Consider the following 12,920-nt stretch of genomic DNA (forward strand, 5'->3'; position numbering starts at 1 on the left):
ATATCACTATAATATTACAACCAATTTTTTCAAACCATATATTGACATTTTTTTTAGAGCAAAAGTAAAAATTCAGGATTTCCGCATAATATTAAATCATATCAAGAACAAAAAGAGTATTTAGACGCGATATACGAAGCGGATGGAGTAAGGTTAGAACCTGAGGAAATTGTTGATAAGCCATCCTTAAGAACTTCCGCGAAATTGGCGCAAAATTCGTTATATGGAAGAATGGCCTTAAGAATGGATAATTCAACAACTAAAATTATCCATCGGTACTCCCAATTAACCGAGATTATAGCAGACACAACGAATAAATTAACAGACTTTCATTTAATCAACAACGACGTTGCCATGGTAGGTTATAAAAAAAGTGAGCTGGCACCCACATTTACAAAAGGTAATGCAATAATTGCCGCCTTTGTCACTAGTTACGGACGTATTCATCTGCATAAATTAATTAAAAAGTTGGGAAAGCGTGTAATTTATTTTGACACAGACGATGTTAAATTTACACATCTACCAAACGATTGGCTACCCCCCCCCCCCTCGGTGGTAATTTAGGTGAACTTACGTGCGAGACCCCAATACATATATAACAAAATTCATATCTACTGGGCCAAAAAGTTACAGCTTTCAACTTGAAAATAATCAGACAATTATAAAACTAAAAGGGATACCTCTTACCAGGGAGAATTCAGAAATCATCCATTTCGACGCTTTTAAACAGATGATTTTTGTGCCAAATACCGAGTTTAAGGTGAAAATACCTTTTAACGTAATAAAAGATAAGTACAAAATGCTTTTACGTGTTGGCAACTTAAGTAAAACTTTCAAAAAAACATTTTGTAAACGTGTGCTAAAAGAGAATATTTCTAGTGTACCCTACGGCTATTTAGAATATAAAGATGGTGAATTGTAAAATAAAATTGTCATCTTTTAATTATTAGTCTAAAAATCATGTAAAAAAACCCCGCAAAACAGGTTTCATTCAACCACATAGTTATCGTAAATGAAATCTCTTCCGAAAATCGAGTAAATACTTTATTTTTAAATAACCTAAGATTTAAACTTTTAACTTCCAAAATTGAATTTTTACTAAAAAACGGGAATTAATAATTTTTTTGGTGAAGGAATTATTATGATTTATTTTTATTCAAAAATGTTATTTTTGTATGTTATTTTGAAAGTTTATATAATTGGTGAAGGAATGATTGTTGATAAGAAACATATTATACTTTAATAAAATAATTTTTTAAATTTAAAATGTGTTTGTTGATTTTTACATATATTCTATAAAACAGTCAATTTACTAACAAACTACGTAGTATGTTGTCTTTGTTTAAACAGTAATGTCTTATATAAAATTTCTTTCGCCATTTCGAATGATGGTGTCAGGGCCTACTATGTCGGGCAAATCATCTTGGACGAACTCACTAATTAGATGGAGGAATGAATTAATCGATAAACCTATTAAAATTATTTATTGTTATTCGGTTTGGCAATCAGGTTACCATGCTTTATCTCAGCTTTTAACCGATATAGAGTTTATTCAAGGACTACCTCCGATAGACAGCGAGTTTTGGGAATTAAATAGAAATTCCTTACTTATTATTGATGATTTAGCAGATGAACTATACAAAAAAGACCAAATTGGTAAATTGGTTACCGTCGATAGTCATCATTATGAAATTTCAGTCATATTAATCTCACAAACCTTATTTCCTCGAGGCAAACAATCTCGTTTAATCTCTCTTAATATGTCATATCTAAATCTGTTTAAAGCTCCTCGAGATTTAAGTCAAATTCAATATTTAGCCAATCAAATATCTCCAAATAATACAAAAATAATTAAAATGGCCTACGATATGGCTACTAGCGAATCTTACAATTCACGATTTATAGACACATCTGTCACCACTCCAGATAACTTACGATTAAGATCGTACACATTTAATCAAAACGGACCACAAATGGTAGTTTTTTCCAATAATAAATAATTTACTATATTATTATCAACTTCATTAAAGACAATGGCTCCAAAAAAGACAGTACGTAAAAAAACGACTCGTATTGCAAATCCGTCTGACAGGTTTAAAACACACTATCCATATTTAAATTTATTGTATAAATCTAAAGGAGGGATACGTAAAAATTTATTAGCTAACAGTCCTCCAACGCAATTAAAAGCCTTACAAACCGTTTGCAAAAACTTGAAAGGGGGTGGAATTGTGTTATCTAAAGCCAAAAAAAAACAGTTAGCTAAATATAAAAAATCAATACGTTTTTTGGCCAGTCTGAAAATTTCACAAAAAAGGAAGCGTGCTTTGTTAATTCAGAAAGGTACGGGGTTCTTCATTCCTGCGCTCCTAGGTTCTATCGTTCCTTTAATTGCCAATTTATTCAATAAAAGATAAAATGAAAAAAATGATTTTAGTTCCCGCATCGAGTGTCGGACAAATATCTCAAGAAAATAAGCAACTTGTTTCTCCCCAGGAAACATATTACAACTTATTAGATAATGAGATGCAAAATATATTATCTTCTAATTTAAACAGTCGCTCCAAATTACGCGAATTTTTAAAAATACTGAGCGAGGCCAGGGAAACGAGGAAGGCGATACCCGTACCTAAAGTCGAAATTACCAACTTTCAAGCACCCGTACCTGTTGCACCATTAAATTTCCCGTTCGCCTCGCAAATTTATTCACCCTTCAAGACGCCCGAGGGGGTTAACGCTGGGTAGGCCGCGGAGCTGCGTCTAAATACTATAACACGCAAAATGAAAGACTATCTCAGCGAGAGAGAAAACGAGCAGACTAGGAAAGAGACCAAATTCCCGAGTCTCTTAAAGACTGTAGATTCTTGGGAAAGGAAATCATCTACGCCGATTGTTAAGCAACAAAAGACAATTACTGATGATAGAATGCAAAAACGATTAAATCAAGAAAATGAAATATTTGAAGAATACTTAGAAAATACCGATATTGGAAGTCGTTTAAGCAAGGAAGATGATTGGGATCGAGAGCTATCTTTGGAGGAGGGTGCTGTTGGTAGAGTTCCAATATCACCACAAAAAAAAATTAATATTACCATCACCTAAAAAATCTCCCAGGCCAAAAAGACAGACCAGGCCTCCTCCGCGCTGGCAAGAATAATAAAAATGTGTAACAATAATTATGTATGAAATAAATAAACATTTTTTTATTCTAAACAAATCGATTTATTTCGTTTCCACTCTTTCATCAAATGAATACATATATTCAACAACGCTAAACTATCATTTCTTTTTAAATTGAAATTATACAATTCGTTAATTATTTTACTGTAAGAAATCCCCATACATCTCGAGGTTAGAAAATAAATCACATGTGGTCCACAGTTTTGGCTTTTATCTCATTGAAATTTATGAGTGTTGTATCGAATACGCTTGCCATATCGTTCTAGCAAAAATCCATAGTCATGATGTGATCTTCCTAGAGAACAAAAAAAGTCCAGAGTGTCGCCCGATTTGTAAACAGCCGTCCAATGAGACCCTGGAAGCGTATCAGGGTCGGTATTAACTACGAAACAATATGATTTTTTTTAAATTGGAGGTTTGGGTAATCTATTAGCGGGAAACACTCTTATAAATTTATCTCTCGAGCGTGGGTCACACTTAAGTAAAGATTGTATTTGATTAGTGTTCATCTTTTACGTCACCGTCAAAATGCATAATTTTTCATATTGATCTTTTGTTAAGTTGATTCCCCTAATAGATGGCTTCAAACTTCCGTCTTCTTTCTTAAAATGTCGCACGTCGAAAGTCTCGTTACATTTTACGAGGTACGTGTCTTTTCCTAGGTCGATGCTTTGTCACAAACTCCAATGTCTAGGCTATATTCGGGACTTCGTTTTTTAAATTTCATCGCGGATGACACTATTGTGGCGCTAACACCAAATATTACGATCGCGAGACCCAGAAGAACGTGTAATTTACCCATGGTTAACAAAATGTTGAATAAAGACTGTAGCGCTCTACACTTGAATTTTAACCATTTCTTGAGCGTAAAACGCCCCTTTAATTATATTGCCTGTCAAATCTTTCACAATATACATACAAGGCTCTCTCGTAATTACTCTATGAATTTCAAATATTTCGGCTGTAAACGTTCCTCTGTATGCTTTATCAAATGTTGATTTTGCAACGGCTAATCGAACTTTATCCCCAATTTTTAAAGTTGGTTTTCCAATCATGCTAAGGTTGCCATAGTTTTTTTTCCAAATTGCTGATTCATTGTTTTTATTGACATCTTTAGGGGCGATTCCTGTTGTAGAATGTTTTCGAGCGTTATAAGATTTTGCAATTAATGGTAGTTTATTAAGATAATGTAAATCGCCGGTCTTGGTAATTATTTTAAAATTTTTAGATTTTACCGTACGAACAAGTCTCTCAATCATAGGGGCCTTTTTCTCGGAATAAACGAAATAGTGGTGAATATTATATTTTTTTAAAAGAGCGCGAAATGGGGCGTTTCTAAATTCTGACCCTGCGTCGGTACATAAATTAACAGGTACTCGTTTTTGAAAATCTCTCTAAAAGCCTTCACAATCTCGCTCGAGGTTTTATTTTTTATTGGATGAATAAAAATGAATTTACTTAAAATATCCTGAACTAAGAGCGTAAAACGGTAATTGTTATTAAAAGTTTGTAAAAGAGGGAGGTCTAATAAATCAGCCATAAATGTCTCGTCAATAGTTGTTACATATAATTTGTTACGTTTAAAATTTAACCTCCTAGCTCTGTGTTGTGTGTAAGTTGGTTGTTTGCTGAGAAAATTTTTAATTTCTTTTTCCGAAATTTTGGGAAAAGTTTTTCTTAAAGTAACACTATTAGAATAGCTGTATGGGTTTTCAACATCGTAATAAACTTTACTTAATTGTTTGTCGGTTTTTGACACCACCATCTTTAAATGTATGTATAGTAATAATAAAACAGATTATAGTTAAAGTTTTTATTTTAATAAATTAAATCACATTTTAAGTTTGAAACATTTTGAACAATATCAAAATATAGTTGACTTTCTACTATTAAGGGATCAAGACCAAATTCCTTTTGGAATCTAACAACAATATGATCAAAATTTAATTGTGGAATGGCTAATAATATCATATTTTCAACTCGGTCTTCAAAATTTGTGCTAAATCCTAGTTAACAAGACACATCGTGAGTAATCGAAGATTTTCAATGTGGATTCTCATAATTCTCAGTAATTTCAAACATTTTATCCGTGAGCTCATGTACAATTATGTCACGCATAATATTTTTTGCCGACAAAATTAAATTAATCTCCTGATCAATTGTATGTTTACAATGCTTCAATCTTTTCCACGCTGCTTGGTTGAGAGTAAATCCATAATTTGTTGAATAAAAAAGATGGTATAAATGAATTTTTCCTCTTGCGCAAGATCGTACATCCACGAGTTTTTCCTTTTGTCCCTTGAAACAGTCGATTTTTATCTTTGAACCTTCAAGAGGAAGCCAGGTGTGAAAACTAGCAACTTGATCTTCAAAAAAATCAGTTATTTCCTTTTCGAATGTGAATAGAGATTTCCAGGCTTCCAAATTCAGTTCAAATTCGGCGCAAGTGTCTAGTCGGTAAATTTTGATGGATGGGTTGACATAACCTATCACCGATACTTCTTGTTTAGGTGAGAGACTGTGAGTTCGAGACATCTTTACCACTATGATTTCACGAAGCAACTAACCAATCTTTGATCTTGTTGATTGTTTTTATTCCGTAATATACGTAACTTGACGCTCTTGGTTAATGATAAATCGGTTTTCGTATTCTCCAATAATAATTATGTTTTGAATATTAGTTAAGGGGGAAGAAAACTTCATAACCATTCGTAAACTACCATTTCGTTGAATTGAGAGATTGTTAGAATTTGCCGAGGAATCGTAAGTTAAATCAAACGCGAATAATGTATTACCGTTTTTATAATTTTCGTAATCAATACAATTACCAGAGTTATTTCCGATTAAATCCATTGCCGAGAATAGTGAATAATACGACCTAGTGTAAAGGCCTTTACCAAAATTTGGAGTTAGAGCAGTTTCTGGGACATTCTGGTCATCTAATGAAAGTTGTAAGAACGAGAGATTATTATGGTTAAATTGAAAAGGGTTTTCTTGACTAGACCCATTGTAAGCAGAATTGTTTATCATTCCAATTATTACGCGATTTGGAATGTTACCTAAAAAATATTTGACTTCACGAAATTGCTCGAGCCTGCGGAGATTGTCAAAGTTTTAACGACTGTTTGTGTTAAATCGTACAAAGCTCTTTGTTTATGAAGTATCGCATGATGTGCCAGCTGGAGATCTGGATTTATACGAACATGCTTAGCCGTAAGAACCGCGTCTTCGATACATATTTTATATTTGTTATTAACATCTTCTTGTGAAATAATTATAAATTCATCGGAATTTTTCAAGAGTCGAATTCTTAAATTCACTTTGTTTAAAAGAAATTTGTCTATTTTACAAGAATCTACATGAAGTCTATCCATATATTCACAAACTTTCGATCCCGCAATATCTTTACTTCTTTTTAAAATTCCATTGTTTTTTTAATCTTTATTAACATCGTCAAACGCTAACGCTGGGTCGCAAAACCCGTCTTCGTAATAGCCCTCGGCGGTTTTGTAAGATTGTTTGGCTCCCATATCAAAATTTAAAACTGTTGCTAAATATGCTAAGTATGGGTAGCAGTTATTGCTAGAGTGTACTAAAGTTTCATTCATAAACACATCTATTTGGCTAAAAATAGAATTCAATGGAAGGTTACATAGGGAGACTTTTTTCGGCTGTAGGTATATCTATTAAATTCCGTTTTGTTCTTTTTTAACGCGAATTCGAATTTTAAGCATCAAGTTCGACATGTCAATATAATAATCTCCCCCAGGGATAGAAAAATCAATCTGTGTAGCATTCGACAAGGGAGCTATAGGGAAATAATCTACAAATTCATTCCCCTCAATATTTCCATTAATCAGGGGTTCGTTAAAAAGCTCCAACTCCGAAAACATAGATTCAAATTGAGGCATAATGCTTTAGTCAAGAAAATCGTTTTTTGTTCTCTTGCGTTTTCTCTGATTATTTCGTAATTTTGCTTTGCGCTTCTTTACTCTCCGAACTCCAGAGCCTTTGTGTGTATTTAATATAGTATCACCGAGACTATTTAAAAGATTTGTTCCAGCAATTTTACTATTTTTTTTAACGACTCCTTGAAATTTTGACCAGCAACAACATCGTCCATAATTCATTTCCCCATAACCAACCCTTGGATACCGAGGGATTTAGCTACGGGTCGAAAAAGAGGTGTTACGAATCTTGCTAAACTTTTTAAAATTGATCCAAATCCACGACCAGTTTGATATTGGCTTCCTCGAAAGACGTTATATCCACGTCCTGTTTGTACATAATGATTATAATATCTTTCCATTATGAGCTTGTTTTAAGTGTACTTTAGACTAAGAATCCAGTCTTTTGAATATTAATTTAACAATAGTCTTTCCTGTCTTATATGGCAGGAGTTCACCGTAATCCGACCTTAAAGAAATTTCTATAGTTTGTATTTGATCGTAGAGAACTGGAAAATAGTCTAAAAAATGAAATCTTTCAACTTGTGCTCTATTTTTATTTTCGTTTAATTTGATAATTCTCAGCAGGGGCGTATTAGTGTGACCTGTAATTACAGGTTGTATAATATTTGTATAGACATAAATTCCGGATATTCCGTGGTTGAGATCTGCGGGGTACATACCTATTTCGTTAAAAAGAGGTCTTTCAATTTGATTGTTAGAAAAACCTAACATTTGCCCGAGTTTGGGGTTATCTATTGGAAAGGTTAAAAAACTGTTTCCACCCAAACCTTTAACTGAAACTGTCGAATCTTAATTAAAATTAAACTCGAATTTAGCCCAACTCTGTTGTGGTAATGAGTGTTTCATCGCAATTAAAACATCATCAATAGTGTGGTAAACGCCACTTGGAATTCGACAATGGAATTTGTCTACAACATTTAGTTTATTATTTTTACCTTGTTCGTAATTGTGGAAATCAATATCGCGTTTTTGTCGTCGACTATTCTCAACTCTGTTTAAATCGTTTCGAAAAATTATAAAATTAACCGTATTATCTAATAGAATCTAATTTGAAGTGGGTCTAATGCTTTGCTTTTATAAACTGAGGAGATATAATCTACTTTGTACTCAATTTGTAAGAGGTCTGCTAGAGGTCCAAATATTTTAATTTCCAACCCACTCATTAACTCGATTTGAAAATAATATTTTTCATTTTCTTTGAAAATAAAAAATCCAGCCTTAAGCGAGACATGCGAATCAAAATATTTTTGAAGTTCATTTAAAATTTTGAAATGAAGAGATAACGGTTTAAAATTCCCGCTAGAATCCTTATCAGCCTCGTAATAATTACGTTCAAACGTATAACTGTCATTCTCCCAGTTAGGCGATTCAATTGGAATATTTTCATTATATCTAAAATCTATAACCGATTCCTCATCTGACATAAATTTTTCCTCATACACTTTTAAAGGATTTTGACTGCTAATTACACCATCTTGAAATTCTGGCGCGTTTATATTAAAAATATTTGCTAATCTCCCGGTGAAGGCCGCCTGTAGGTCTCGAGGGAATGAAATTCTTAAGTAATGACCTCGATTTATTTCTTCGATTACGTAATGGATTTCGAACCGATTGAAAGGAGGGAAGTTTGTCGCCTGTTGAATTTCGTTTTTTAATTGCCTATGTAAAGATAATGGGATAATATTTCCAAAATCATCTCTCTGACCCTCAAATAAAAAAGGTTGGATAATCGATACAGAGTAGAAAGCCCAATCTTCCTGCTCAAATTGCGGTATTTTTGTACTCTCAATACGTATATCGATAAAATTGTTGCGCGAACTAAAAGTAATATTATTTAAATTATTTAACGGGTCAAATTTTTGAATACCCGTAAAATAAGTGTCTGGTGGAATTTTAAAAAGATCTGCTAATGGATTTTGAAATTTAATTTCCATCCCTACCGGTATTTCTAAATTAAAATATAAATTATCTTCATCATAGGACGATATCGCGGTTTTTAATAAATCAAACTGTCTCGGTTTACATCGTTCTAATAAATCGCGTATAATTAAGTTTAATGTGAACGGTTGAATTTCATGATTATATTGTCTTTCTCCCTCATATCTGCCCGCCTCAAACACAATTGCGTAATTATTCCATTGTATTTGTTTAATAACAGGCTGAGATGGTAGATTAACTGCTATTGGAAGAGAACTTGGTAAATTATTTTCTTCGGAAGGATTTAAAACTTTTGGTTGGTTGACGTCTCCATTAATATTTGGAATTAAAGGTTCTGTTGGTAAAATGTTGTTTAGATTTTCTTCTGGTTTCAGATTTGGCTTTTCTTCTAAATTTGGTTTTGGTTCAAGTTTTGGTTTTTCTTCTTGTTTTACTTCTAGATTTAGTTTCGGTTTCTTGTTAATTTTCTGTTTTTTCCTCCTGGGTTGTGATTGTATTTCTTCCACGGGAATTTGTCGTGGTAAATATTTTTGTTGATATTTATTCACAATTAACGCTTTTTTTATTCGTACTTCGATAAAATTTGTTGCGTAAGTTAAAGAAATAGTTTTGGCTTGATTTGAGAGTGGATAAATCACTATCGACAAAATCATTTTCTCGAAATTCCAGAACAGAAGCTAGGGGCGATGCTTGAGGTATTCTTACTTGCACATCTTTTTGTAACTGTATTTTTAATTTTGAACTATCTTCGTTTTCATCTATTTTTACCGTATTTATTTGTATTTTTCCTTTAAGTGTTTGATTGGCCTCAATAGTTTTAGCAAACTCGTTAAGTATATTATTTTGAAGAGATGTTGGAATAGTATTCTTATTTCGATCTACATCACCCTCGTAACGTTTGGGCGGAATTTCAATTTTAATATAATCCCATTGATTTTCTTCGGGTGAAATAACATCTGACACGTGCCCTACTTGGAAATGCGAATACTCATTTGATATATTCGAATAAGTTTCAGGAAGAATTATTTCTGTTAATGAGCAAGCCCATTTTTCATTGTTAAAATTTAAAGGTTTTGATAACTATACTTTAAAGTTAGAAGGTGTATTTTCCGGGTAAATATCGGGTGATGCGTTCGAAGGTAGAAATACTACTAAACTTGACATCTTTATAATGACAGTTTAGTTGGGCGACATCTCGTTTTATACTTATAAAAGATTTACCGTGTTAGATCGAAAGGATTGGGAGTTGAACTTGTGACTGTTTGAATAACGTCCTGCAACGCTACCGATCTACCACGCTAAACCTTAACACGAAAGAGTTAAAATATCTATTTTTACGTAGGAAAAATAAGAACAATATATTTATTAGAAAAACAGATTTATTCACATATTTTCAATCATTTGACAAGTTTTTTCAAGATTTTCTAAAACCTCAATAGGTGTTTCAACTTGATTAAGAGTTAAAATTTGATTATTTTTACAATATTCTTGAAAAAAGATAATAGCTTCCATCTGCTCCTCAGATGGCATGACGAAGTCCGGTGGAAATACAACATTTGATTTCATTGTTGAATTTAAACCTTCTTCACTCTTAATAGCAATTGTCTTTTTTTACGTTGAATTTTCTTTGGAGTTCCATTATCATTAACAAACCCATCTAACCATTCTTGATTTTTTACGTTAAACTCGTTCAAATAATCAATAATTTGGTCGTCTAATATTTCTTCTTCGCTTGTGTATTTTGGTTGATTTGAATGAAGACAATCGCAAACATCAATATTAAGAAGTGTTTTATTAGAATAACTAGATGTCAAATGGATCATCAGATGCATCTTAAAAACTCTTCGTTCCAGAAATAAAGCTTGACAAACCCAGCATTTAACACTAAATTTAAAACTATCTATAAAATCAAACGCGTGTTTGCGACATGGCTCCTCATAATAACAAGGGTTCTCGGTAGGAGATTTGCATTTAATTTCTGGTTTCCCCATAAATAACTTCATTTTTTAAACTTTAAAGAGCTCGAGTTTTGAGACGTCTTACGCTTACACATATCCTTTGACTTTTAAATGTAAAAAGAATTATTATTTATAGAAATAGTTATTATCGCAAGTTTAGACTCGTTTATTAGTTGTTTAAAGTTTTTTGGGTGGGGCCAAAAGTTGCCAAGGCTATAAAACGAAGGTCGAGAATTCGTTTCCCCATCTCGCAAATAACTAATTAGCATTTTAAATGGCGAAAAAACGAAAAAAATAAAAAAACGAGATCAAAAGTAAATAAGTTAAAGTATTCGGTGGGGTCACATATTACCGTCGATATCTCGGTCCGACCTTGTCCGATCGTGTCCAATCTTGTTGGGAGTATAGACCGAGGGTTAGGGGTTGTGGACAGTGCTCGAGCATCGAGGTCAAAGATCATCTTCAAGGTGAAATTTAGGGTTAAAATTAAAATATGTTTTTCGACTTTTTCCAAGGTCAAAAATTGTTTTTTGGAAAATATTTTGGGGGTTGTTTTGGGGGGGTTATTTTTGGCGGCCATCTTGGAAAAAATGGTTCAAATATGATCTATCTCTACTGATGACGTCAAACAGAAAACAACACTCGGGGGTTTCGGCCTCCAAGAATTATCCACTAGATGGAAAAACTTCGCTTTAATCAAATTTCAAAGATTAAATCAGGGTCTTTGTCACCCAATAGAGGGCTCCTTCGTCAGTTTTTACTAACAAAATTCAAACGTATAAAGCCTAGGTCTGGAAGTTTTTGCCTTCCAAAAATTGAACTTAAATTAGAATTTCTTCCTAAATATTACCAAGACCTCTTCGATTTCTGGAAGATAGTTCCAATCCGATTAAAGAAGCCTACAGATCTAGATAATTTTTTAAAACTCTTAATTCTATATAACCCTTTTCTTGAAATTGAATTTTACCACCCTAAATGGAAAACCCCTGGTTTTAGATTCTTAAACGACATTTTCAATAGAGCATGCACAGAAAGAACTTTAACTAAGCAATACTTAATAATTGTTAAAAAATGTGGTGAAGTTTTTATATTACAAGAACTGGCAAATTCGGGCCTGATAGTCAACAAACCAAATGAAACAAATTTGTTATTATGTTTAAACGAAAAAATTATTCCTCTAGAAAAAATTAGTAAACAGGTTTTTAAAAATTATTTATCTCCAAAATCTGAAAACTTAATGAATAAAATTCTAAAAAAAAAACAAAACATTGAAAATATTAGTTACAATATAAATCCTGTATGGTATCACAGTTTTTTCCCAAGGGAAAATAACATTCTATGGAGAATTGTAACCCAAAACATAACTACACCTATCTTAGCTTCAATGTTGTATAATCTCAGTGCCATCTGCCGATTTTGTGAAAACTTCCGTGGAACTTTAAAACACATATTTTTCGATTGTGTGATTACCAATACTTTTTTAAATGCGATTGTAGTTTTTGTAAAACATTTCGAATCTGAATTTAACTTGAAGAAAGATTTTTACTGGTTGTATTTTAGTGAAAAAAAATTCATTATTACAGATTGTTAAATATAATCTTTAGTATAGCAAAACTCGCAATTTACTTTTCTTACCACTTAAGTATGAACATAAAAGAAGTAAATCCAACCTTAATGTTGTACTCTTATTTTAATAAAACTTTTTTTTAATTTGTTTATCGGAATACGAGTTCCTCAAAAAATATGAGAACTCAGTTTTTAACGAATTGTTAAAATCAGGGATTTGTGATTTTAAAACACAAAAACTATATATGAAAATTTGTTTGTAAATACCGGTATTTTTCTTTTAAATTTTGTTATATCTCGAATTGCG

This window comes from Leiobunum rupestre, chromosome 7, assembly GCF_980474605.1.
Source record: "Leiobunum rupestre chromosome 7, qqLeiRupe1.1.hap1, whole genome shotgun sequence".
Classification (NCBI taxonomy): domain Eukaryota; kingdom Metazoa; phylum Arthropoda; class Arachnida; order Opiliones; family Sclerosomatidae; genus Leiobunum; species Leiobunum rupestre.